The sequence below is a fragment of the Pinus tabuliformis genome, chromosome 9, assembly GCF_031772625.1.
Source record: "Pinus tabuliformis cultivar Carrire ecotype Pingquan chromosome 9, CPIR1, whole genome shotgun sequence".
In the NCBI taxonomy this organism is placed as follows: Eukaryota; Viridiplantae; Streptophyta; class Pinopsida; order Pinales; family Pinaceae; genus Pinus; species Pinus tabuliformis.
In genome coordinates this window covers 908251333-908278348 of record NC_142307.1, presented here as the reverse complement: position 1 = coordinate 908278348, position 27016 = coordinate 908251333, and positions in this window count along the sequence as shown.

The window sequence follows — 27016 nt, the reverse complement described above, 5'->3', positions numbered from 1 at the left end:
ATGACCTTAGGCCTAGGCCTGGCCCTGGAAGACCTCCCAAGGAAACTCCAATAATTGAATCTTGTGCCAAAACTGCTTAGAATAAAATAACTTTTATTCGACCACTAGAATAGTCAATTGATACTCCTCAAAATGACAAAAATGCTTTGACTACATTTAATGTTGAAAAAGAGTTAGAAGGAGCTAAAATCCCAATTCCTCTTTCAGAACTTTCTAAAAACCCTAGGTATAAAAATCACATCTCCAAATGGATACAAAATACCTCGGTTGATGTTGAAGGTGATATCATTAGTTTACAAGATGAAAAAACAACAGTTTCTTTTGGCCCTAGCTCAGATATGATAGATGAAATAGTGCCTCCTTTCTATGTAACTCTCAAGACAACTGATTCCATGTTGTATAATTGTATGCTTGATTTTGGTGCATCACATAACCTCATGCCAAAAACTATCATGGATCATTTGAAACTTGACATAACTAGATCCTATCATGACTTGTACACCTCTGAGTCTAAAAGGGTGCCTTGCTTAGGATTGATTAAGGATATAGTAGTCAACCTTGCCCAAATCCAAGTGAAAAGTGTAGTACTTGATATAGTTGACACAGATATCCCTCCCAAATTTGGAATGCTCATTTCTAGGTCTTGCTGTGCCAAATTAGGGGGAACTCTTCAGATGGATATGTCTTATGCTAATATTCCAGTTTATGGGGGAGAACAACTAAGATTATATAGAGAGGTGAGATTTGTGCACACTATTTGCAAAACAAACCAGCCAAGGAACCATCCCATTTATGCATTTGACCAAGATTTTGGTTGCTTTCAACTCTCTTCAAATCAAGTGCATGAAACTCAAGTTAAAATTGAAGATTTAATTGAAAGTCTAGCAACAAATCAAACTGATATATGGAACCTATTCTTTGATGGCTCCTATGCAAAAGATGGAGCAGGAGCTGGAGTAGTTTTAATTTCACCAGAAAAATAAAACATTACCCAATCATGTAAGCTCGACTTCAAAGTTACAAATAATGTGGCTGAATATGAAGCTTTCCTTTTGGGATTGCAATTAGATAAAAGCTTAAAGGTTCAAAACTTAAGTGTTTTTACTGATTCAGAACTTATTGTCAAGTAGGTGAGAAATATTTGCCCAACTAAACACCCCAGACTTAGGTCTTACTGAAATGAAGTTCGGGATTCATTTGAAAACCTCTTTGATGTTTTTAATTTGACTTATATTCCAAGAGATCAGAATATTCATGCAGATGACCTAGCTGTTTTGGCAGTTCATTTAAAATTTCTGATCAGACTAATTTACTCTACCAAATACAAGTCAAGTATAGACCATCTATCCCAGACAATATAAAACACTGGCATATATTTGAAATCTTTTCTGCAAGTTGTAGATCAATTTTCTATTCTACAAATTGATGAAGATAGATTCGAAATAAATGAAAATAGAAGTGGGAATGATACTTCAGATTTCAGTTCAAAAATTGTTGATCATGATATTATTCAATTTCCTAATAATTGTATTCCCAAAGGCTTCATACCTTTAGAAAAAGTGTTTGATCAAAATGATGTCCTCTAGAATCCTCAGTCCATTTCTTCAGAAGAAGACATTGAAGAAACTAACATTGGAACAAATGATGATGTCAAAAGCATCAAAATCTGTGCATCTCTAGACCCTCAGATTAAAACTCAATATCTTAAGTTACTTCAAAATTATAAGGATGTTTTTTCTTGGACCTATGTTGATCTGGAAAAGTATGATCCTTCATTAATACACCATAAGATCCATTTGAAGATAGAAGCAATACCTTATCAACAAAATCTTAGGAGGATTAATCCAGCCCTTCTACCAACTGTAGAAAAGGAAATTAAGAAAATTCTAGATGCCCAAATCATTCTCCCTCATAGATATTCTAATTGGGTTGCAAATTTAGTTCCTGTTAGAAAGAAGAATGAAGAAATCAGCCTTTGTGTGGACTTTAGAAATTTGAAAAAAGCATCATTAAAGGATAATTACCATTTGCCCAAAATGGATCAGTTACTTGAAATGGTTTCAGGAGCACAAAGACTTTCTATGATTGATGGTTTTTCAGGTTATAATAATTAAATGTTGATCTAATAGACAGGGCAAAGACAACCTTCAGTACACCCTAGGGTACATTTATGTATGTTAGAATTCCATTTAGTTTATCAAATGCTGGAGCAACATTTCAAAGAGCTATGGATGTAGCTTTCATGGGTTAGGTAAAAAAAATTGTGGTTATTTATCTTGATGACATTACTATTTTTTCTAAATATGATTAGAAGCATCTAAATCACTTAATCAAGGTTGCTAACAGGTGTAGGAAGTTTGGGATGTCATTGAACCCTAAAAAGTCTTTGTTTGCTATCAAACAAGGAAAACTATTGGGACATATAATTTCAAAGAAAGGAGAGGTAATTGATCCCAAGCATGTGTCTGTCATTGAAACATTGACCTTACCTAGAAACAAGAAAAAAATTCAAGATTTTCTGGGGAAGATTAATTTTTTAAGAATATTTATCCAAAATTATGTAGAGATTGTAAAATATATAACTAACATGCTCCAAAAGTATCATGAAGTTAAATGGATTGTCTCTTCTAGGCATGCATTTGATCAAATCAAGAAAGCTATCTCTAAAGCTCCCACCTTAGCCAACCCTGATTATACTAAACCATTCAATCTCTTTTCTTTTGCCTCAAAATCAACCATTGCTTCTGTCATATGAGAAAAGAACGAAGATTCCCATAACCAGCCCACAGCCTTTTTCAGTAAGGTTACGAGAGATGTCGAGCTTAAGTATGACATAATCAAGAAGCCAACCTATGCCATCATTCAAGCCCTAAAATCTTTCGAGATGTATGTCCTACATTCACCGATTACTGCTTATGTTCCTAATGGTGTTGTAAAAATTGTTTTAACTCAACCTAACACTAATGGGAAAGAGGTAGTTGGATCACTCAAATACTTGAGTTTGATCTAACTATCAAAACTACAAATTTAGTAAAAGGCCAAGGATTGGCCAAGCTTCTAGCTGAATCCAATTGCAAAGTGCTTGGAATCAATTCTATCTTAGCAGTACAAGGGAAGAACCCACAAGAACCTTCTATCCTTGCACAAGGGAAGAATCCACAAGAACCTTTCCTAATTTTACAAGGGAAGAATCCACAAGAACCTTCTGTCCTTGTAGAAGGGGAGAATCCACAAGTACCTTCTCTTCAACTTGAAGAAAAGAATCCACAAGAACCTTTACCTTCAGATCAAATTAGCCCTTTACATATTGATGACAAATTTCTATTGTCAAATTGGTATCAAGACATTGTAAATTTTCTGCTCCATTTTGAAAGCCCGGCATCATTCTCCAAAGATCAGTGTAAAACTCTTGAATTGAAAGTAGTGAAGTACTACATCAGAAATGCAAATTTATACTAGAAAAATCCACTGAATATTTTGTTATTATGTTTAACAAAATTTAAACTGAAGGAATCATTGATCAATTTCATACAGGATTTTGTCTAGGACATTATGCTTAGAGATCAACAACATACAAGATTTTAAGGGGAGGATCTTATTGGCCAACATTGTTCTTGCAAGCAGAGGAAAAAGTCATAGGTTTTGTTCCATGTCAGATGTTCACTTGTAAGCAGAAACTAGCAGCTCTTCCACTAGTACCATCAATAATTTCAACACCTTTCCCTCAATCAGGATTAGATTTTGTTGGAGAAATCCATCCTACTTCAAGTATTCAGCACAGATGGATCCTCAAAGCAACAAACTACTTCACTAAATGGGTGGAAGCAATTCCAATAATAAATGCTACCGATTCAGTAGTAATTAAATTCATTGAAGAAAATATCTTATCTAGGTTTGGTTTCCCAACTCAAATTGTCACAGATAATGCAACAACATTCTCCAGTGTTAAAATGATAGAGTTTTGCTAGAAATATCAAATTTTGTTACACCATTCAACTCCATAATATCCTCAAGGTAATGGCCTTGCAGAGTCCTCAAATGAAACTATGGTGAAGGTAATCAAAAAGACCCTAGCAGATCACAAAAAGAGCTGGGACTCTCATTTAATTTATGCAGTATGGGAAAACAGAATAACTCCCAAAAGATCTACTGGAAAATCTCCTTTTCAATTAGTCTATGGGAAAGATGCAATTTTTCTCACCAATTTGGCTTTCCTAGTTTTGAAATTCTTGCAGGACTCAACAAATGAACCTGATGATTTTTCAAGAAGGATAAATTAGATTATTGAACTAAATGAAAACAGAGATGAACTTCAATACAAATTGAAGAAATATTAGAATAAGATGAAAGGTTTGTTTGATAGAGGAGCCAGGGAAAGGGACTTCAGGGAAGGTGACCTAGTTTTAAGATGGGACTCCGGGAGGGAGGAAAAGGGAAATCATGGAAAGTTTGATAACCTATGGTTTGGTACTTTAGAAATTGCTGAAGTGAAGGGAAACAACACTTTTGTGCTACAAAATCTTGAGGGACTATATTCCACTTATCCTGTAAATGGAATATTCCACAAACATTTCATTCGATACTAAGAAGTTGGAATACATTTCATTGTAAAAAATCCAATTTCTTTTACTTTTCAAACTGTCAATGAGATTTTTTACAGCAAAGGACTCCATAGCTTGAGGAGAAGGCACATCGATCTACAGGTTCTCTGCATTCTATAGGAGAAAGCAGCCCCCAGTTGGAGCCAATGTTGTAGCATTTTTTGTTTTGATAAGTTAGAATAAATTAGACAAAAAATGAAAATATATTTACAAAATGTTAAGATACGATGTGGACAAAAAGAATATTGAATAAAAAATGTAAGGAAAATATTTTGATAAATATGTCCATATCAAAGAAAATGTTAGCATAGAAGCCCTAAAAAATTAAGGCAAAATAAAATATTAGATTAGAAAGAAAATAAAAAGAAATCAACTATGAAATTGTTGCAAATCTAAATGCCACTACTTTGTTCTAAATTTAGTTTGAAAAATAATAAGTTGTGTGCAGTTTGTTTAGATACCACACTAGGTTATTTTATCCAAATATATAGTTGCATCATAATTGGATTTGTTTTAAATTAATTCTCATAGGTAGAAAATAAATTGGCTCAATAGTTCAATCTGAGCCAATGGAGGGAATAAGATATAGAGATAGATTGTACATAAAAGGAAAATGCTGGGTTGTGAGTTCAAATGCACTTTGAAAAGATAAGCAAAAATGTTAAGAATAGAAGGGCAGGTAGAAATTTGAAAGTTTGAGATGTTGAAATGGTTATTTCCTAAAGATCAAAACAATAGGAAACATATTGATGATGGGAGTTCAAATAACCAATGTTTGTACTTTATGTTATTTCATTCATTTGCTATCACTCCATTCATTAAATCAGCTACACCCATAGCCGCCACATCCGCCTATCATAACGACCCCACCATTCATTCCCTGCTCACACATTAAACTCCCTCCACCTCACCTCTCATCCCGCACACTCCTCCGCAATCATGCGGCCCACAATCCCTTTCGACCCTCATTTTCCGTTTGAATTTTATCAGTGGGGGACGGGGCAGGAGGGGGGGGGGGAATGGGTAGTCTTTAATACCACCTATATAAACCACAAAAGTGCCTTTTAGTATTTCAAGACTAGAAATCCTAAAACCACAAACCACTTCGTCTTACCCCCGAACGTGGTATCCTTCATAGTCGTTTACCACCACCCCACGTTACCTCCACATCATGTTCCACTTCATATCTCCCGTCCAATCATCTACCACCTATCCGTTGCCCATTCATTTCCGCTCCTATGCATTTATAACCAAATGTTCGTTAATTAAACCATTGGATAATTAATGAAATTTCAAATGTTCGGCGCCACCCTCCAACTCCATTTTTCTCTTTATAAACATGGTGCCATACATTTCAAAGGTTACACTGTTAACTTCCGCCACCAAGATTATTCTTCAAGCCTGCCTGCTCAACAGCTCAACCACTATCTGACATTCTAGTAACCACTTGTCCTGTTCGTAAGCACATCTTCCAGGTCCACTTGTCAGTTACCTATCTCCACTCTGGTAACTCCTTTTATCATTTTGTCATTACAGTCCATAGTTTCGTTTGAAAAAATGCCTCCCAAGGGAAAAACAATCGTAGATGTTTCAAATCCTCTAATTTACCCACAAATTGATTTCCACCATACTCTATTAGTTGACAAGGATTGCAAAATAATTGAGACTTCTTCTCAATTTGATTTATTTGAAATTTATTGCTGGTGGGAAGAGCAGCTAATTGACCGGAGTGATGAAATTTGGCTCTGGGAATCCCAATTACCCACTATATTTTTCCACAAATACATAGAGCTACAGAGTTTGTGAGAAAATGCCAAGAATCCTATGATCCCAACTAGAGAGCCATTATCTCACCTACTGGAGAAATCCTTTGTCCCATTAACACTGATTCAATTGAGAAAATGTTGCAGGCCCCTGCCACTATACCAACTCATCCTTTTTCCCATGAAAACCTGATAGAAGCTTATAACAAACTAGACTTTACCAAGAGATCCCAAACCCTAGAACTGTTTTTAGCAATTGGTAGTCCTCTACCAAAGAGAAATCCCCCTTATGATTCATCTATGTTTCCTGATAGAACCAAGCACATTACTACTATCATGTCCTATTTGCTTGGTTATCACTCTAATCCGTGTATCAATGAAGCCATGCTTGGTTTCTTATCCATGTTTTCCTCTGATTCTAAGTCTATTGTTATTTATGATTTCAGTCATTTAATAGCTGAAACCGTACATGAGCAGTTTTTCAAATTTAACACTGAAGAAGTATTCAAGTATGCTTCAGTACTTGTCCATCATTTTATATAATTTTAGGGAGACAAATTCCGATTTCCTTTGTAGAAACTTGATGAAGAAGGACAATAATAGTTAGTGATTTTCTGAACTTCAATGGGGATGAAGGAGAAAGAGAAATTCACATACAAGCAATTCATAGAACTATTTATTCATCTAGCCCTCAGCCTTATGAGCAGTGCCCCATTACCAAGGATCACTGAAGAGATTGTCAAAGAACTTCAGTTCATAGATCAAGCTGCAATAGGAGATTGTTATTGCTACCAAAACTAAACAGAAATTAGGGTTTTCGGTTGTGAGCTTCCACCCTACAAAATGCCAAAGTACCTCCTTGTTAGAATCTTTGCACTAGAGTACTTGAGGAAAGGATTGAATGTAGATGAAGTACATTTAGTAGTTTCCAAAAAGAAATCGCAATTTAAGCTCAAATCTTAAGTTGTTCCTTTCATTTGTAATACCAGGGCAGTAGAGAAGGAAGCTGATAAGTTGTTAAAAGAAATGAAATTTTCTCTCTGTTTCTCTTGGTCATACGACCCATTGTGAGTCATCTCCAAACTCAGGGTGGAAAATAAGTTCACACCATATCATCATATAGCTGCGACTGAAATAGAACAGTTCAAGAATCAGTTGGAATGGACAGAGAATACCCTCCAAGAGGCTGAGGAGCAGGCAGTCTCTACATCAAATATGCAAACTCCCATTGCACAGGAAAAGACTGCTAAGAGAGGGAGGGAAGAACATTCTTCACTAGCAACAGAGGCAACAAGCCAAGGCCTCAAGGTATTTCACAGCAAAAAGAAGCAAAGGGTCTCTATGAATATTTATTCAGAGTCTGGTGAATAGTCTATAAAATCTCCAACTTAGTCTACTACTTCTCATGAACAACATATAGTCCAAATTGTTGGAGGCATTCCAAAGAATAAAGAGGAAGACATCTTCCATGTCTTTAGTGAATCAAAAGAAAGAATGAAGAATTGAATTTAAATGCTTACACCCAGTTCTAGACGCATTCTTCCCACTCTCAAGCCATAGTTCTTTCATTATTCGACTCTGAGAAGGGGAAGATGCAAATGGCTTTCTTGCAGGCCCAAGTTCCTTAGCCTAGAACTGCAGCACAATACCAGAAACATACTTCTTTTGAGTTTAATGTCCAGGATGTGCATCCAATTTATCAAATTGAGATGCATAAATGGACTAGACAGATGATTGCTTCAACCTTGACAAACATTGCTATGATTTTGTCAAAGATGCAGGTTACATTGGCCAACATTCAATTACAGTTAAAGTTGGAGAAGGTCTCCTCATTAGCAAAGGATACCAAGGTTCAGTCTTTGGAAAATATCTTGCTAAGGATGGGATATGATCCCTCAAACATAAATGTTGTAGAGGAGCTCATTAAGAACAAAAACATTGAAGTTGTGGCACTAAAGAAACAGCTGAAACTACCAGCATCTGAGGATCCAATAGCCAAAGAAATCGAGGAGACAAAGACTCAAAAGTCAGATATGATGAAGCTCATCATAGAACATAATTTGAAAATAAAACAAATGGAGGAGAAGATGGAGAAATTAGTTAAGGAGAAGGAGGAAGCTATCAGGAACATTCAAAATTCAACGAATGTAGTCTCTCTCTTGCAGCAGTTCCCATCACCAGAGTTTCTACTACAGCCAGTACATCAACAAAATGTATAGCAGAAGGAGCTGAACGGTTTACTGATGTTGTTCAGAATCTATCTATCCAGACAGGATAAATCAATAAGCTAAAGGATGAACTCAAATAATTATGGCTTATGAAGTGTATATTAGATAATTCACATGCAACTGAAACAAACATACTCAAAGGCCAAGTGGAAGTGCTGAAGAAAGAACTCATAGATTGTTGGGTTTAGCAAAAGAAATTTCGTGGGAAGAAATCACAGAGGAAATCAAGGAGATTTGGCCCTCCATTAAGATAATATTCAATCAAAAATATCTCTTGGAAAAAGCTTAGGAAGCAGTGGAATCCATAACTAGGCAGTTGGAGGATATGCCAGAGACTGCCCCTGATATAATCAAATTTATGAATTTCAAGGATGTCTATGAGCTTGAGGAGTTAAGGATAATTGAAAAAACTCCAACAATATTAGAGGTAAACAAGATTATCACTAAGAAAAATCTCATCCTTCAACTACAAGAAAAGTGAAGCAATGTTAACAACATAGTTAAGAGATTTTTCAACAAGATTGAACATTTGGTCAGCAAAGGTTTACCTTTTATGATGGTTATTAATGATAAATTGATGCCAATTGAGTATTATGTCAAGAAGTTAACAGAGGTGGGCACCCATGCAGCTTCAGTAGCCAATACCAAAGGATCAACAACACCAGCTCTCATAGTAAAAACAGTCAGGTATTCTTTCTTCATCCTGGATGAAATCAAGAATATAATTTTGGTAAAACCCACTTTTACTAAATACACTAAGATGGATGAAATCTATAGGAGGGTAACAAAGATTTCTATCCCAGATAAGAAACGTTGGGAAGAATTAACACATTTACTTAATTAAGTATAATTGAACAACATTCGGTTTTTGAGGGAACAGACAACTAGCTCCAACCACTCTTCAACATTTTCAGAAATAGTCATCAAATAGAGCAACACGAAAGTAGTGCCAGATCATTAGACAGTTTGATTTTTTATTGTGTAAATAATCTATTTTTGTAAAATAAGTTCAAGATATTTTTTGTCTTACTATTGCATAAATAACTCTATTCACGAGTTATTCAGGGTTGCACCCTTGAAGAAGCATTTATAGACATTTGATGTAATTAATCCTTCTAGATCATTAATACAAAGCAAAGGATTTTGAATTCTGTTTTACACAGTTTGTGTTTCCTATAAGTTTTTCCAGTGTCATTCATTATGTTTTTCTTTATATACTTGTGGCTTGCAGAGATAACTAGGTAGAAACAATTGTATTTCAATCTATTCCTATAAGCTTTATGAAGTGATAATCTATAAAGAGAATGAGTTAATGAACTGTTTGTTTAATTAATTCCTTCAAAATCAATAAATCGTCAAAATCTTTTGTAGGCTCATGTGTATTTTATCAAACCTTTAAACATAGTTTAAATGTTTCCATACTTATGATTATTTAGCTTTCAATTTGAAAATGGTGGCAATCATATTACTTTTCTATTTCTTCTCATCATCTTAAAAGTTATTTCACTGTGTACATATTTATAGCAGCCCTCTCTTGAGATATTGATATTATTGAATAGGTTAGGCACCTTAGTTCTATATCTATTTCATCCATTGGTCTCCCAAATTAAAACAAAACCCCCAAAACATTTATCTTAGATGCTCTGGCATAATAGCTAACCATTATTATCTTAGAGATATAACACCTACCATAATGGTTGTCATTCTTCATCCAATTGAAAATTCTTGCTAATTATTACACGATCATACACATCATGTGGTTTGTACTATGTAGGTAATCTGAATGATTGTCAGACAGTTATCCATAACTGTGACACGTGCCTTGCGTAGGCAGGCCATCCCCCCTCTGATGAAAAAAAGGGCATCAGTCTCCTTTGAACACACGAAAAGTGAACAAATTCATGGATGAGAAATAAATTCCGACAACCAATCTAAAAAAAACATAGCACATAACTCGGTAAAGCATCTAAGAAATATTCGTTGTTGGATGTGAATTGGCCAAATCAAATAAAAACAACAATTTTTAATTCATTATGTCAAAGATCTTCTCTGTGAGCGATATTAATCACATCAACATAATCTGTGATATGTGCTTAATGATTTTCATTTAATGATTGGACATATAGAATATAATGGATATAGATTAAAGTCACCATGCTATTTAGCTTGTAAAAGTGCTGCTCAAATGGAAATTCTCTTTTAGAAACAAGTCCATAGGTGATAAGAGCTAAATGGCATATGGAAATATAAGGTGATACTCCAATACCAGAAGCAGAGCCGCTGCTACCAGCAGGCATTTACAGCCTTGACAGGGTTTCCTTTTAAGCCCCCAAATGAGCCAGAGTCCTTCTTATGGTTAACTTTTATTTGCTTTGTCAGAAAGATACCACTATGCTGGCATGGTGACCAAAAAACCATAGTGCCACTCACCAGGGTGTAACAAAGTGATTAGGTTGGCTCGTGATGAGACCCCTTGTTCTTCTAACATGTTAATTATCAAGAAGGTCATTACCTTGGTTTGGTGGCCAAGTTGGAATGTCACCTGTTACATCCTTATGATCATGGTAGGTTGTCTCGTAATGAGACCCCCTATCCTCTTTGGACAATGTTTTAAGCATTTTCATATTTTACCATTTCCGTTTTTCTTTTGTAATTCTTATTGTAAGAAAGGGGAGGCTCATTTGCTCCTTAAGAGTCAGGGATGGTGTAAGAAGTAAAAATATGCCAATGAAAGTGTTATACTCTTATCCCCTTAGCATTATATCAATGAGCTTTATCCATTTGGGCGTATAAACATAAGCCAGCATGGATTAAGAATAATGAATCATTTCATGATGTGTCCAAAAGAAAAGATGTTCAGGCAGTCATTCTAAAGATACACCATATTAGCTTATGAATAAAGATAACCATCAAAAGGCTTTAGAGGCACAAATCAATTCAAATGGTGCTTATTTGCAATATGGCATAATGATAAAAAAAATAGGAAAATTCACAATTTGTCTTATTAAAAGGGTGATGTTCAATCGATTGAACGCCAATCATTCAATTGTTTGCACATCGAAATCAAGAGAAAAATAATGTGTTGCTCACTGAAGTGAACGAAAGTCGTTCAATTTGTTTGGACAACGAAAATCAATCAAAAACAAAGTGTTTTTCAATCAATTGAACAACAGTCTTTCAATTGTTCGAACAACAAAATCAAAATAAAAGAAAAATGTGTTGTTCAGTCAATTGAACGACAGTCGTTCAATTGTTTGAACAGTGAAAATAAATGAAGACAAATTGTGCTATTTAATCAATTGAAGGACATTCGTTCAATATTTTGAACAACAAAGAAAAAATGAAAATAAATTGTGTTGTTCAATCAATTGATCGACAGATATTCAATAGTTTGAACAATGAAAAAAATGAAAACAAATTATGTTGTTCAATCAATTGAATGATAGACGTTTAGTAGTTTGAGAAATGAAAAAAAGGAAAATAAACTGTGTTGTTCAATCAATTGAATGACATACATTCGATTGTTTGGACAATGAAGAACAAAAAAAGAAGAAAATGAGTTGTTCAATCAATTGAACGACAGACGTTTAATTGTTTGAACAACAAAAAACATTAAAAAAATACAGGAAAATGTGTTGCTCTATCAATTGAATGGAAGATGTTCAATTGTTTGAATAACGAAAAACAAACAAAGGAAAATGTGATGTTCAACCAATTGAGTGACATACGTTCAATTGTTTGAACATCGAAAAAAAACAAACAAAGAGGAAAACAAACTTCCAAACTATGTGAAACTTCTTTAAAAAAACCATATTTACATGGTAATTCCTAAAATGGGTATGCAAATTATATACAATTTCTCAAGCAATTTCAATTTTTTAAGGAAAAGCTTCTGGGTCTTCATTCCCTGCAGCTAGAATTTGCATGGAGGGCTCCTCGCATACCTACTCGTAGAAAGACTCTTGGTAAGTGGTTGATGATAGAGGCGCACTCGATGCTCGTTTACCTTAAAAGAATGGTCAGATCTGTCGATGGTATTCAAGGTAAGAGTACCATTATTATAGACTTATTGAATCTCATAAGGGCCGACCCATATTGTTTGCAACTTGCCGGGGAAGTCCTAGAATATGGAATCGTATAGAAGTGCCCAATCCCCTTTTTTAAATGTTTTCTTCTTGATAAGTCTTTCATGCCATTTTTCCCTTTGCTGCTGAATTATTGCAACTCATTGCAAAGAAAGTAGTTGAACCTCATCTAGTTCTTTGATCTACTGAAGACGCTTGGTTTGGTCTTCTATTAAATCTAGCCCCACTTCCTAGGCCATTCTTAGAGTCTTTATTTTGAATTCGATTGGAAAAATTGGTTCCTTACTGAACAGAAGCTGGTATGGAGAGTATCCAGTAGTATTCCTCTAAGTCGTACGATAGGCCCACAAAGCCTTTGGTAGTCTAGCAGCCCAATCTTGTTGGTGTATTGAGACTGTCTTGGTCAGAATCACTTATATAACCTTATTGGTGCTTTCTACTTGCCCGTTCGCCTACGAGTGATACGTAGAAGTTATCCTGTGCGTAATATGATGTTTTCTAAGAGTGGTAGTAATCTTGTGCCCTGTGAATTTATTTCCCCCATCTATGATCACTTCTCACGGTAATCCATACCACACAAATAGCCCAAAAAGGAAGTTAATCACTGCTTCCTCTATGGTTCTTGGTAAATATACTGTTTCCACCCATTTTGTGACATAATCCATGGCTACTAGTATGTAGTCCTTCTGATTGGATGGTGGACGGAATGGACTTACGAAGTCCAATGCCCAACATTTGAAGGGCTCTATGACTAATTGGGGTTGCAAAGGCATTTCACTAGATTGGCTAGGCTAGCCCATACTTTGCCAACTATCGCAGGCCTAGGTATATTTTTTAGCATCCTTAAAAATAGTGGGCCAATAATAACCCATTTATAATACCTTACATCCTATCCTTTGATCTGTGAAATGTCCACCATAGGGTTCATCATTGCAAGCCTTCAGAATGTCATGGATCTCATCATCGCAGATGAATCTACGTATACAAATGTCGACCCCCATATGAAAAATATATCCGCCTATCCAAGAGAACCCGTCACTGCACTGAACGATCAATTTTCTTTTTCTTGTCGTCAAATGTTTAGGTAGCTTCCCCACTGAAAGATAATTTTCACATCTGCATACCATGGCTTCTTGACTGCAATGGAAAATAGGTGTTCATCTAGAAAGTGGTCATCTACCACCAGTGGATCATTGACCTTCGGGATTCGAGATAGAAAATCAGCAACTAGGTTTTCATTCCCTGAATGACCTTAAATGGTAGTGTCGAACTCCTACAAAATAAATCGCCGTTGTGTTACTCAACCATTTGTGATCAATTTATTAGGTAAATACCAAATCACAGAGTGATCAGTGTACACAAATACTTGGTAGCTAGTTATATAGTGTCTAAATTTGTTTCTTGCATAAAAAATAGCTAAGAATCATTTTTTTGTCACTGTATGATTAAGTTCTGCAGAAGTGAGATATTTTCTAATATAATATATAACATAAGGTTTTTTATCCTCCTCCTGGCTGAGGACAACACCTATAGCTACATCTGATGTGTCCATGGAGATGTGGAAAGGCAGATCCCAGTTTGGTCCATGTAATACCAGTGCTATTGGGACTAATTCCTTTAATCCTTCAAAAGCTATGTCACACTTGTCAGACCAAATGAAATCAACATTTCTAGTTAGAGGATATAAGGGTGTAGAAATCTGTAATTTTTTTAAATAAACCTATGATAATAACCTACATATCCCAGGAAGCTACATCCCTCTGTTTGAGTGCAGGGGGTAGGCAGTAAAAGAATTACTTATATTTTTGCTGGATCTACCTGTATTCCTGCTGTGGAGATATAATGTCTAAGGATCGCACCCTCAGTTGTCATCATGTGACATTTGAAATTGCTTAAACATAACCTAGTAGCATTGCATCATTCTAAGACTTTTTATAGCATTTGTAATGCTTGATCGAAGTCATCTCCATATGGAGTAAATTCATCCATATATACCTCAAGTCCTTCATTTATTAGATCAACAAAAATGCTAAGTATAGCTCTCTGGAAAGTGGTTGGGGAGTTACAGAAGCCAAATGGCAATACCCTATATGCGAATGTTCCCCAGGGACAAGTGAAGGTTGTTTTATCCTGGTCTTTAGGGGCAATCTGAATTTGATTGTAGCGACTGAAATGGTCTAAAAAGGAGAAGAAATCCTTCCCTACCAACGTATCAAGGACCTAATCAATGAATGGGAGGAGGAAGTGATCTTTCTATGTTGCCTTGTTCAGCTAACGATAGTCTACACAAATACACAACTTCCATTTTTTCTTAGGGACAACCACCAATGGAGAGACCCCTTTACTATCCGAGATAGGATAAATAAAATTTACATCCAACAGCTTCTGCAATTCCTCTTTCATGATGTCCTTGAGGTGTGGGTTCAACCTCCGTTGAGGTTGTCGGATTGGTTGAGTGTCTTTCTCTGTATAGTTGTGTTGTGTACATAGTTGTGGGTCTATCCCTTTTATATTAGGATAATCCCAAGCAAAATCCACTTTATTTTTTTGTAAGACCTAGATAAGCTTCTATTGATGTTCGCTATCTAGATTTTCATTGGTATTTAGAACTTTGCCTAGCTTGATCTCAATGGGTTTGTTGTTATGAACAATAGTCGTCTCAATATGCTGGTCATCTGTATCCTTCAGGGGATCTTCCATGGCTTCGTTATCAAGGATTTCTTTCAACATCTAACATTGCACATTACTCACGTTAGCTGGCTGATTTATAAAATTATTGATCACGTCATCTTTAGTCTGATCTTTAAATTCCAACGTCTCCACTACTGTGAGTGGTGTACGAATTATCTCTTCCATGTATGCTAGTGGCTACTTACATATTTTTACAATGGGAAAACTTGGCCTAGCAGGAGGATATAACACCAGGTTTTTTAAAACATCCCCCTTCATGATAGTCATGCTACCTTCTCAACAACCCATATATGCATTAGTTTTTTCCAGCCAAGGTCGGCCCAAAATCAAAGGATGCCCATCTAATCGACTCCTTGGGTAACCAAGAAATCTACTAGATATTCCCATGAGTCAACACAAACTTTGATATCCTGTAAAGTCCCTTCTGGTCTTACCACTGATCGGTCAGCAAGTTCTAATAAAGTGGTGGTTGGTTCCAGGGCTATAATATAAAGTTCTTGACAGGTTTTTGTTGTTAATATGTTAATGGCATCTCCTAGATCAACTAGTGTATTTGGAAAAGAGCAACCATATATCTAGACTGTTACTATGGGGTTTCCAGGATCTTTGTACTTTATTAGAGTTTCCTCTCCAAGAGTAAATCGAATAAGGTTCCTACAACATGGATAGTGGGTGAGGTTTTTACCTTCCTCACAGGCTTCCTTACACACAGTTCTTTAATTGATTTGGCATAGATGGGAATGTCTTGAATGGCGTGGAGGAGAGGGATCTTAATACACAATTTTTTTAGTTCCCCTACAAGATCAAAATCAGGGTAGGCGATTGGCTTAGGTATTGTTAGTCTTTTGGGGAATGGAGGAGAAGTGATTATAAGTTTCTCAGGGTCATCATGCTGATCTATCTCTTCCCCTTGCTTTGGTTCAATATTATTTACAATTGGTGGAATATGTAGAGGCGGAGTTACATTTTCAATTTAAGGTTGGTCCCTGTTTTCCTCAGGAGTGATGACATGCCCTTACCTCAATCCGAGCTCATTACATTCTTTCTTCTCAATCTCGTAGTGTGGTTTTTCTATAATCTATACCAACTAGACAGGTCTATTATTAGGATTCGGGTTCGGCAGAGCTAGTAACTGTGGCTGCAGAAGAGGTTGAGAATTCTACTATAATGTATAAGGAGCTCACAATGCGGGTTGAAGCTAAGGGCCTGTCCCCATAGGTGTGTTTGGAAAAGAGCATCCATATATCTAGACTGTTACTATGGGGTTTCTAGGATCTTCTTACTTTATTAGAGTTTCCTCTCCCAAGAGTAAATCAGATAAGGTTCCTACAACATGGATAGTGGGTGAGGTTTTTACCTTCCTCGCAGGCTTCCTTACACACAATTCTTTAATTGATTTGGCATAGGCGGGAATGTCTTGAATGGCATGGAGGAGAGGGATCTTAATACACAATTTTTTTAGTTCCCCTACAAGATCAAAATCAGGGTAGGCGATTGGCTTAGGTATTGTTAGTCTTTCGGGGAATGGAGGAGAAGTGATTATAAATTTCTCAGGGTCATCATGCTGATCTATCTCTTCCCCTTGCTTTGGTTTAGTATTATTTGCAATTGGTGGAATATGAAGAGGTGGAGTTACATTTTCAATTGAAGGTTGGTCCCTGTTTTCCTCAGGAGTGATGACATGCCCTAACTTGAATCTGAGCTCATTACATTCTTTATTCTCAATCTCATAGTGTGGTTTTTCAATAATCTATACCAACTAGACAGGCCTGTTATTAGGATTTGGGTTCAGTAGAGCTAGTAACTGTGGCTGCAGAAGAGGTTGAGAATTCTACTGTAATGTATAAGGAGCTGACAGTGCGGGTTGAAGCTAAGGGCCCGTCCCCATAGGTACATTGGATATCCCCAGAGGCTGCTACCAATTTGTAAACAAGTTCAGATTTTGAGAGGTGGAGGCAAGCCACTGGGATTGATAGGGATTGGCTTGCCAAACAGGAGAAAAAAGAGAATTCAGCCAACCATTTCCTGGAAAAGATTGTGTTGGCTAGGATTTCATAGGGAATGGCAGGCTCTGCCAATTTGGGTAGGTCGATTGGCCTTGCCAGGTTGCCCCAAGGTTCTTTTGTTGATTAAACTACGATGGAGGAAAGAATTAGGGTGCGTCTTGTGACATACATGTAGGTTTAGCTTGCCATTATCGACACTGATTCATTATATATACCGGTTCCATTTCTTCCTCTGCTATTAGAATACTGCTTTAAGCCCTAGTAGTTATGTACATTATTGAGTGTCATGATCTTTAGTACAAATAGCGCATGTCTGAACCATTTTTAATGGGCATTCCTATTTTTTGTGCTTCTTTGAACAATGTGGGCAGAAGATGGCCAAATTTTGTTTTGCTAAAGCCTATTTTTGTTTAGCCTGTAGGATGTCCAACTATGTTGTAAGAGTGCCCAGGATTCCGTATTAAAATTTTCCAGGAGGTTACTGATCTCCATCCATGTTGCACCTCCACTATGTGATTTGCTTCCTCTGCTCATGGGATCTTAGCTTCCTTCTCCTGTGCGTGTGCTTTCCTGCGAATGCCTGATACATAAACGAATAATTTCATCATAATCGTCCTGAGAAATATCTCCTTTTCCCATTAATTTTAGAGTTTCTACCCATTCCTTTCTCATTCATTTAATTAAGATATCTCTTAGGACTTATTTTGGTAGGGCTGTGTGTGGATACCACTGTAGATTATAACTAAATCGTTCTACATATTCTTCCAGTGTTTCATTATCTTTCGCATTCATCTTTAAAATCTCATCTTTCAGTTCCCTAATGTTACAAAGTCCTGGTATCCTTTTAAGAAGGAGGTTTTCATTTCATCCCAAGAATTAATAGTTCACCCACCTACACCCATAAACCATCTTAGAGCTGCCCCTTTCAGAGTGGAAGGGAATAGTTTTAGCTTTTGGGGGTCGGTGGTATAGTCATACCCTCTATAGAGGACATCAAACTCAAACAAGAAAGCATCAGGATCCTCTGTGATCATTCCATGGAAAGTTGGGATGCTCTGCAGAGGAATAGCCTTCATAGGAGCATTGGTCACCTAGTCAACTATGGGGTACTCTCATGTCGAGGTTTGACCTTGGGGTGGTTGATCTGCCATTTGGTCAAAGTTGTGCCCATAATCTTCGAGGATTTCAAAGGGTGATTCTGCAGTAAGTAGAGAGTTAGCAACCAGAGCTAACTTTGCAGCACTACCTAGTTCTAGGATCTCAAGAGGTCCTTGTTCAGACATTTGTGGTTCTGCCTTAGTAGCCCCACAAGTTTCTCCTTTTCATTTTCTTAAGTTACAAGATTTTCGATCTTGTAGAGGATCAGAGTGTAAACTTATTGTAGCTTGAAAAATCTGTTTCGATCCTCCTACTTGGCTTTGAATCTCAGTGTAAGCTATCGATGGTGAGCCTACTACTTGAGGGATAATAGTATAACTTTTTCCAGGTATAGCCTGGAATCGTACTGACGCTTGAGAATCTGCTCTTCTTATGATTTCGTGTATAAAGGTAGCTCTCCCAAGGTTCACCAATCCTTTGGGTTTTGTGGGTTTTGGTGGAGGATTCTGCTCTTTTTCTATTTTTCTATTCTTAGTCATTCATAAAAGCAAATCCTTATTTAACCTCTAAGGTTTTGCTGTAAAGCAGGCAGGTAAGAAAGCACTTTACTTGCTAGGTACACAGGTTATTACCTTCCATTTTTAAAACCCAATTCTTTCACAGCAAAAGATAGAAACAATCACTTGAAACACTCTCCCCGACAATGGTGCCGAAATGTTGGCTCACTAAGATGTCTTTTTACAGGCAAACTCAATCCCTACATTAGTTCTCAACCTGAGGTAAGTCTTTTTATCTCAAGAGTGTCAGCATAGTATATGCAATGAATCTAGAGGTTATCTAATGATGAATCAAAATCAAACACTAATAACTAATTATTCAATTCAATTCAATTCACACAACTCTGGAAAGAACTATCTATGGAAGATATACTTTTAACACACTCAGCAATTCTATGCAACTTGTTCTGAAATCAATTGAAACTGAATGCAAATAAGAAACAAAATTGGAATTGTTCAAATAGACTTAAGGCTAACTTACTCAGTCGAGGAAAGAAAATATAACTATTGAATAGCACTGTTAATCTATAGCAATGCAAGTTAACTTGCAATTCTTAATTGATGATTTAACAACAATCGGTAATTGAACATCAAACAACAATTGAAGGGCAATCAGTAATTGAACAGTAAACAACAATTGAATGGCAAATAGCAATAAAGTATTTCTAAATAGAAAATGATCTATATTGCACTCTGTGGAAATTAAGTAGAATTGTCTCCAAGATCTATGGTAACATCAATAGAAATGAACATCAATCTGCTATTAACACTAATTCACTCATTCCAATCAAAGCACTACTAAGTATGTCACATTACTTCACTTTCAATCTAATTGAACAATAGTATGAATCGATATCACAAATCCTTAAGATAAATGAAGTAACCAATGACTGAGCATTAAATCAATAACAAAGACTAAATATAAAGACTATAACACAAGGGAGTAGTAGAACTTCTCGTGACTGGGCCCAAAGTTGCCAAAAGCCTCTGCTTAATAAAGACTGAGAATATGAATATGTGTCAAACACAACCTTCTTTAATTAATGCAGGTAACAGCTTACAGAATCACTGAGGTAAAAGCGTATATGTTTTCAAAAATAATAATTACAGATTATCAAAGTCTGAACTATCTCTAATTGCCTTTTGGCCCTATAAATAACATAAAAGAGTAACTAGATAAAAGTGAATCCTCAGGATCAGGGGATACTGAGGATTTCGCAATGCATAATCTGATCATGTGATAAAATAGCATTGTTCGAGATGATCTCCCACTTCCTTGTCTGCCCAAAACACTATAGCTTTTCCCTTTTATGGCCTTGTGCTATTCTGTCAACTGAACAACTTTCTCCTTGTCCACATCTCCACACACAAAGATAGCAAAAAATCAGTTTCTTATGCTACATTTTCCTATTTTGTCACCGAATGCTTTAATCCAACTTTAGCTAATATTTTCGTCATTTTAATCTATAAACACAGATATAATCGTATAAGGATGAATGGTAAATAAATTATTTTATGAAGAGAAAGCATACCTTTTTCCTGACCCAACAATTTGGATTTAGAACAATGGTTTTTCTATGATGTTCACGTTGAGAAAATTCGGAGTCCAATGTGAAATATTATGAAATGGGCCTAACATGGAAGAAGTGAATGCATGTAGGCTTAAGAGTAGACAGTGATTAGGAAAATTCAGTAGAAGGGATATATTTATCCATCTAATCAGAGCTTGATAGTCCAATGATAGTTAGGCGAGGATCATTGATCGTGGTGGCCTTTAGTGGATGGTAGTCCGTAGATCCATGAGAGAAATATATTTCTTGTATGATAGATCCCAACATACTATGAAAGAAGTCGAGCCTTCCATCTTATGGGAGTAATCTGATCCATGTAAAATGTGTTCAACAAATTAATAAAATATATGGAGCAACACAATAGCAACAAGGGTGGTTTTTGGCCCAAGAGGAGGGTTTTCAACCAAAAACACTTGTGTTTATTGTGTGATTTATTTCATAGTTTTACTTGTGTTTGATGCTCTAATAATTATTTTCATGTTTGAATTTATGCATGGTGAATGAGTAATAACTTGGATAAAAAATTATAAGTTCCTTCACTAATGATTCACCCCCCTACCTCTTAGTAGTGATCTAGTTTCCAACAATTGGTATTAGAGTGGAGCTCTTGGGTGTAGCTTGATCACTAGAGAGCAGATGTTGGAGTATCTGGTAGAAGTTTTGCAACTTTTCTGAAATGGATCAGTAAGGAATTTCAGTACTTCACAAAGGTAAATTTGCAACTTGGAGAGTAAATTTGGATTCATATTTTTTGTCCATTGATGAAGATATTTTTCTATCAGTTGAGTATGGAATTAAATATGAATCTAATGATTTGGATAAAAATATTATTTTGAATAGTATTTGAAAATTTGATAACATGAATCTAAAGAATTGTGAGATTTCCAAATAAATGTTGGATAAGTTGTAGAACTTATATCTTGGAGGAAAATTACATTTTTTAGAAATGGAGAAAAATGGATAGGATTCCCCTTTTATTGTAGTAGCAAATCAATCCTCCTCACAAGAATATGAAGGCACTAGTGTTGCGGTGATAGATTGAGCATCAAACTTGATTAGAAATCCAAGGTGGTGGCACTAGAAACAGAGATTCAAAGATTGAAGGTTGAAAATAAAGATCAACGAATGCTACTACAAATTTTGGATGAAAAGGAGTGTGCATTTAAAGAAGAAATTTCAGATCTAAAAATTTAGCTTGAAGAAGCAAGAAATATTGAAATTGGAAGGAGGAAGAAATACAATGAGATGGAGGATGAGTTCTAGGAATTTAAGGGTGAAGCACTTTATGCAAGAGAAGAATTGGAGAGGTTCAAAACTAGTGTTTAAGCATCTACAATAAATGAAAAATTGTTGGAGCAGCTAGTTGCCACAATAATAATAAGAATGAAGAGCCATGCATGAAGCAGAATAATAGAAGAAGGAAGCTAAATAAGAAGAATATAATTGGAAAATGTTACATTTGTGGCGTTCATGGTCACATAGCAACATTGTGATGAAATGGAGAGATAAAACTATCTCATTAAAAGGATCAACCTAAGGAGAAGCAACATCAAGCAAGCATGCAAATGAAATCTTCGTCTTTTAGGTATAATAGTAATTTTTATGGTTATTGTTTCTCATGGAACTATTTTGTCCATAGGGCTATTGATTGTAGGGCACATACATGGAATTGAAATTACACCAATAGAAGACATCAACCTATTCCTCTATTCCTTGGTCGCATTAGATTTTTTGTGTGTGACAATATTGGCCATAAGGCTAAGGATTGCATGTTTCCCATGTGTTTTAAGAGATCGAACTAGAGAAAGGATAATATGCAAGGAAAACCACATAAGGAGAGAAAGGGCCATCAAATGAAAGTATGGAGGAGAAGGGAGCAGCAAGGAATTCCCACCAAAAATTGAGGCATGCATGGTCTCAAGGGGAGCATATGGTTGCATCATGAGTTGCATGCAAATACTTAGTCATGCAACCATATTGGAAAATGTTAATGGAGAGGTGTATGTGTTCAGGGGGAGTCCATGAGGTTTGAAGTGAATTTTCATTTTCAAATACATTTCTTTTAAGTTTTGTTTTAGGTGGAGCAGTTATATGTTTTTGCTTTATTGATCCTAATGTTGATATGGCAACCATATATTATTCTTATATGCACTGTCTAGGTGTGATGGAGGATCAAACATTCAGGGGGGAGAATTTGTGCTTCCAAATGTTTTTGGATTGTGTTGGCATTGTGTTATCATGGAGCAGTTCATTTTCCATTGATTTATGGGAGATGATTTGTATTGTTCTTACCACACATTACTAATTTCATGAGATAGTATGGTGTGCATGACATAGTTGGTATCTTGATGATGATCATACTGGTAGATCATATTTATGTCATGTATTATCATGGATGTTTAGATGCCATGTATATCATATGATATGATACATATAGAGTACATGTATAATTTCTTATGTCTTCTACCTCTATATGCATGATACTTGTTGTTGCTGGTATGTATTTGAATGGTTGAGAAACGATGATTTACCTTGCTACTCATGATGTTTTGGTTTGGATTTTTCTCTCAATGGGAGAGAGTGTGAGTTGGTAGTTAAGGTTGAGGAGATATTGAGTTAATTTTCTGCTCCATAGATTATTTCTTTGATTTTTTTGCTTGGATGCATTGCATATTATCCATATCTTGATGTTGGTAGATATATTACTTGTATTGGTTCATACGCTCCCAATTTTATTATTGTTTCTTGGTGATTTACTACTCGTGGGTTGAGACAATGTTATATTATGGTGATGGTTGATGAGCCTCATGATGATGAGGATATGTATTTGTTGCTGCATCTATGACTTCTATTAGTTGATCTTATTGTTGATGCACATGTGGAGCATGGAAGTTGTTAATGGATTATGATTTTGTTGCAAGATCTACAATTTTGGGACGGTGATGACCAAGGTGTTGAGTAGCCATGCACTAGCATATGATGTTGTTAGTGCCTCTATTGTTGCTGCTACACATTGAGAGAATATATCATTCCTCATGGAGGCCATATGTTTTGATTCACATGCCATATATTGCATTGTATTGCTATTTCTTATTGTTTCTTGGTGATTTACTGCTCACGGGTTCAGATGATGTTATATTATGATGATGGTTGATGAGCCTCATGATGATGAGGATATGTATTTGTTGTTGCATCTATGACTTCTATTAGCTGATTTTATTGTCGATGCACATGTGGAGCATGGAAGTTGTTAATGGATTATGATTTTGCTACAGGATCTACAGTTTTGGGACAGTGTTGACAAAGTTGTTGAGTAGCCATGCACTAGCATATGATGTTGTTAGTGCCTTTCTTATTGCTGCTACACATTGAGAGAGTATATCATTCCTCATGGAGGGTGTATGTTTTGATGCACATGCCATATATTACATTTTATTGCTACTGCCAATGGAGCACATATTGATGTTCACTGATGCCATGTACCTTTATTGTTCTATCTTGTTGGCATATTTCTCATGGAGAGACACATGGTGTCTAGTATGATTTTTCATTAGCTATGTATGGGTCAATGGGTGTCCAAGTCATGTTTCATTTTGTATATCATTGATGTAGCCCCATTACATTGGGAGCATAATGTAAACATGGATGTGTAGAGTCATGGTTGGTGATAAGAGAGTTTATAGAGGAGTCATATGTCAGTCCTATGTATTTGTCACAACCATGTATTTGCTCTATGAAGCATTGTATATGTATTGTAATTCATTGTATATCTTTTCCAAAGTTAGTTGGAGTCATGGTTCATGAGGAGTAGTCTCTTGCACTTGGCAAGGAAGCTTATTGTAGTAGGAAAATGTGTTGCTACAATAATACAGAGATTGTGATTGCAGCTCTGTTACATGCTTAGGGGGAGCATGTTTAGTTTTTCATGATTGCATGGGAATTACTAGAGACATGTTCTTAGTTGAGATTTTTGTTTTATATGCACATTCTAGGTCTACATCAGTCTTGTATCAACATGGCGTTGAGTATGAGAAGGGGGGCACTTCTCCCATCTGACACATTATTGGCATTGTTCTATAGTGTTGGCATAACCCTTTTCCATTGATGTCAAAGGGGGAGTGAATTTGAATAGATAAAGATCAAATTCAAAGTTGTAGCTTTAGCGGAGATCAACCTCACCCATTGGATGGAAGTTAACATCAATGCAAAAGGGGGATTTTGTTGGCATTCTAGTGTTGGAATTGATGTCGACAAGTTCATGGTGTTCCATATGCATGTGTGATGGATGTTTGGTTTGGTGGTACTACTGATTGGCATTGATTTCAACTTAGTTGTGGCATGCCTTAGTGGAAATGTTTTGGAGGATGATTTGAGATGGACTCATGACATGTTGTGTTAATGGCATATGTTATTGTTGCAGGTAGTTAGATTGTTTCTTTAGTTGTTTCATATGTCTCTATATGTATTGGAAATTGCATTGCTACTACATGTGTTAAGAGGAGGTTGTATGTGTTGGAGGTTCCTCTGTCACTGTTGGAGGAAGTTTGATGACATGATGTTACTGCTGCAGAATTTAAAGTTGTTCTTATAGGTGATGGAGGTGTTTGGATAGGTTATGGTTTTTCTTAAGGAGATGGCGGTATTGGTGTTGGTGTTGAGGTTGGAAGACTAGGTCTTTCATGTCATTGACTTGTTCCAAATTTTATTGGCCTATATCATCAGTTTCCAACTTGTTATAGAGGTTCTAGAGGCTTTTCACCGTGTTCCTTACACCCTTCTGCACCTATATTCCAAGTCATGGCGTAAACAAGTTGGAAACTGGGATTCTAAATGTTATACGCTAGTTTACTTCATGAAAACAACATACATACATAGGTTTACCTCACCAGAGTAGCATATACATTCTAGGAGTGATTTTTCATCGCATTCCTCATGCCACTCTGTTAATTAATGGTATTTTTGTCTTTTCTTTGTTGGGTTTTTCCATGTAAAGGTTGGAAAAGGTTAACTACCTTCTATAAGATGGTTAAGCTCATTAGGTGAAGTGAGTGGTTTAATAGAGTCAATGAGATGAATCCAGATCAAATCAAGCAAATGAATAGAGTGGTGACACCCAATTTTTCTTTGTAATTATTGAGTCGAGCACTTGAGTTCATCCATATATTCGAAGAAGATCAATGATAGTTTGGTTGGATGAGTTATGTGTTGAGTGAGTGTGATCATGGAGAAGAGTATGCAAGTTGTGTGAGTTGTTTATTGCATATCTTTTGAAGCAGTTTGCAGTTGTAGAAGCAGATAGTTGAAGTATGTTTCAGCCATCTTATTTATGCAGTGAGTGAGGTGTTGAAGTGTGGATTGGATAAGTGTTTGGTGAGATTGTGTGGTAGCTAGTGGAGTATTTGGAGATTTTTTTCTCCAATTTTCTTCTTTAGTCTTCTTTGTAGATTTGGATTTAGAATGATGGTGTTGTTGTGATGTTCATGTTGAGTGAATTGGGACTCCAGTGTAGAATATTCTAAAACGAGGCTCACATAGAGAAAGTGAAGGAACAAAAGCTTCATAGTAGACATTGATCGCTATAATACTAGTGTATTACCTTATTATTATTGTCACTGTATCCCCTTATTGTTATTGTTGTGCCCATGCTATCCTCATATTGTAATTATTGTGCTCCGCAGAAGCCCACTATTGTTGTTGCTGGGCCCGCACATTATTATTTTTATGTCGGATTTGACTATATTATGACCCCTTAGATTCCTATATATATATATATATATATATATATATATATATATATAGATATATAGATATATATATATATATATATATATATATATATATATATATATATATATATATAAAGGAGGTCTTGTCATTTGCATCATCCAAAAATTGTTCATTTGTGTAATTTAAATGAAGTTTCCCCCTATAAGAGGCTGATTTTGCAGTCGTTGATCTATATTTTCTTCTATTCTGTGAGCTGATTGCATAACAATTGGTATCAGAGCTTTGGATTCTAGGGTTTGGCTACTTCAAATAGGTCACCATGGAAGTTTCACTATAACATTCTTTTCCACGATGTTTTAGAAGATAAAATTAAAACCCATTTGAGGCGAAATCTTGATGAACCTCAGGTACAAATGTTAGATATTTTCTCAATATATTTTCCGAGATATGATCCAAGGAAGTTAGGGTGTTTGCAGGTTACCAAATTATATTACAAACATCTGACCTCGCGAAAATCATCATAAAGTTCTCTGTGAGAATCAAATTGAAATTTTGTAGAAATTTTAAGAAAGAGGATGGAATGTAGTTTTTGGTGTATTGGTTTTAGGTCCAAAGGTCGAAACAGGGACACGTGGCACTTCGTACACATTCCCTCTACTAAACTAGCCTATAATCAGGTCATCGTGGGA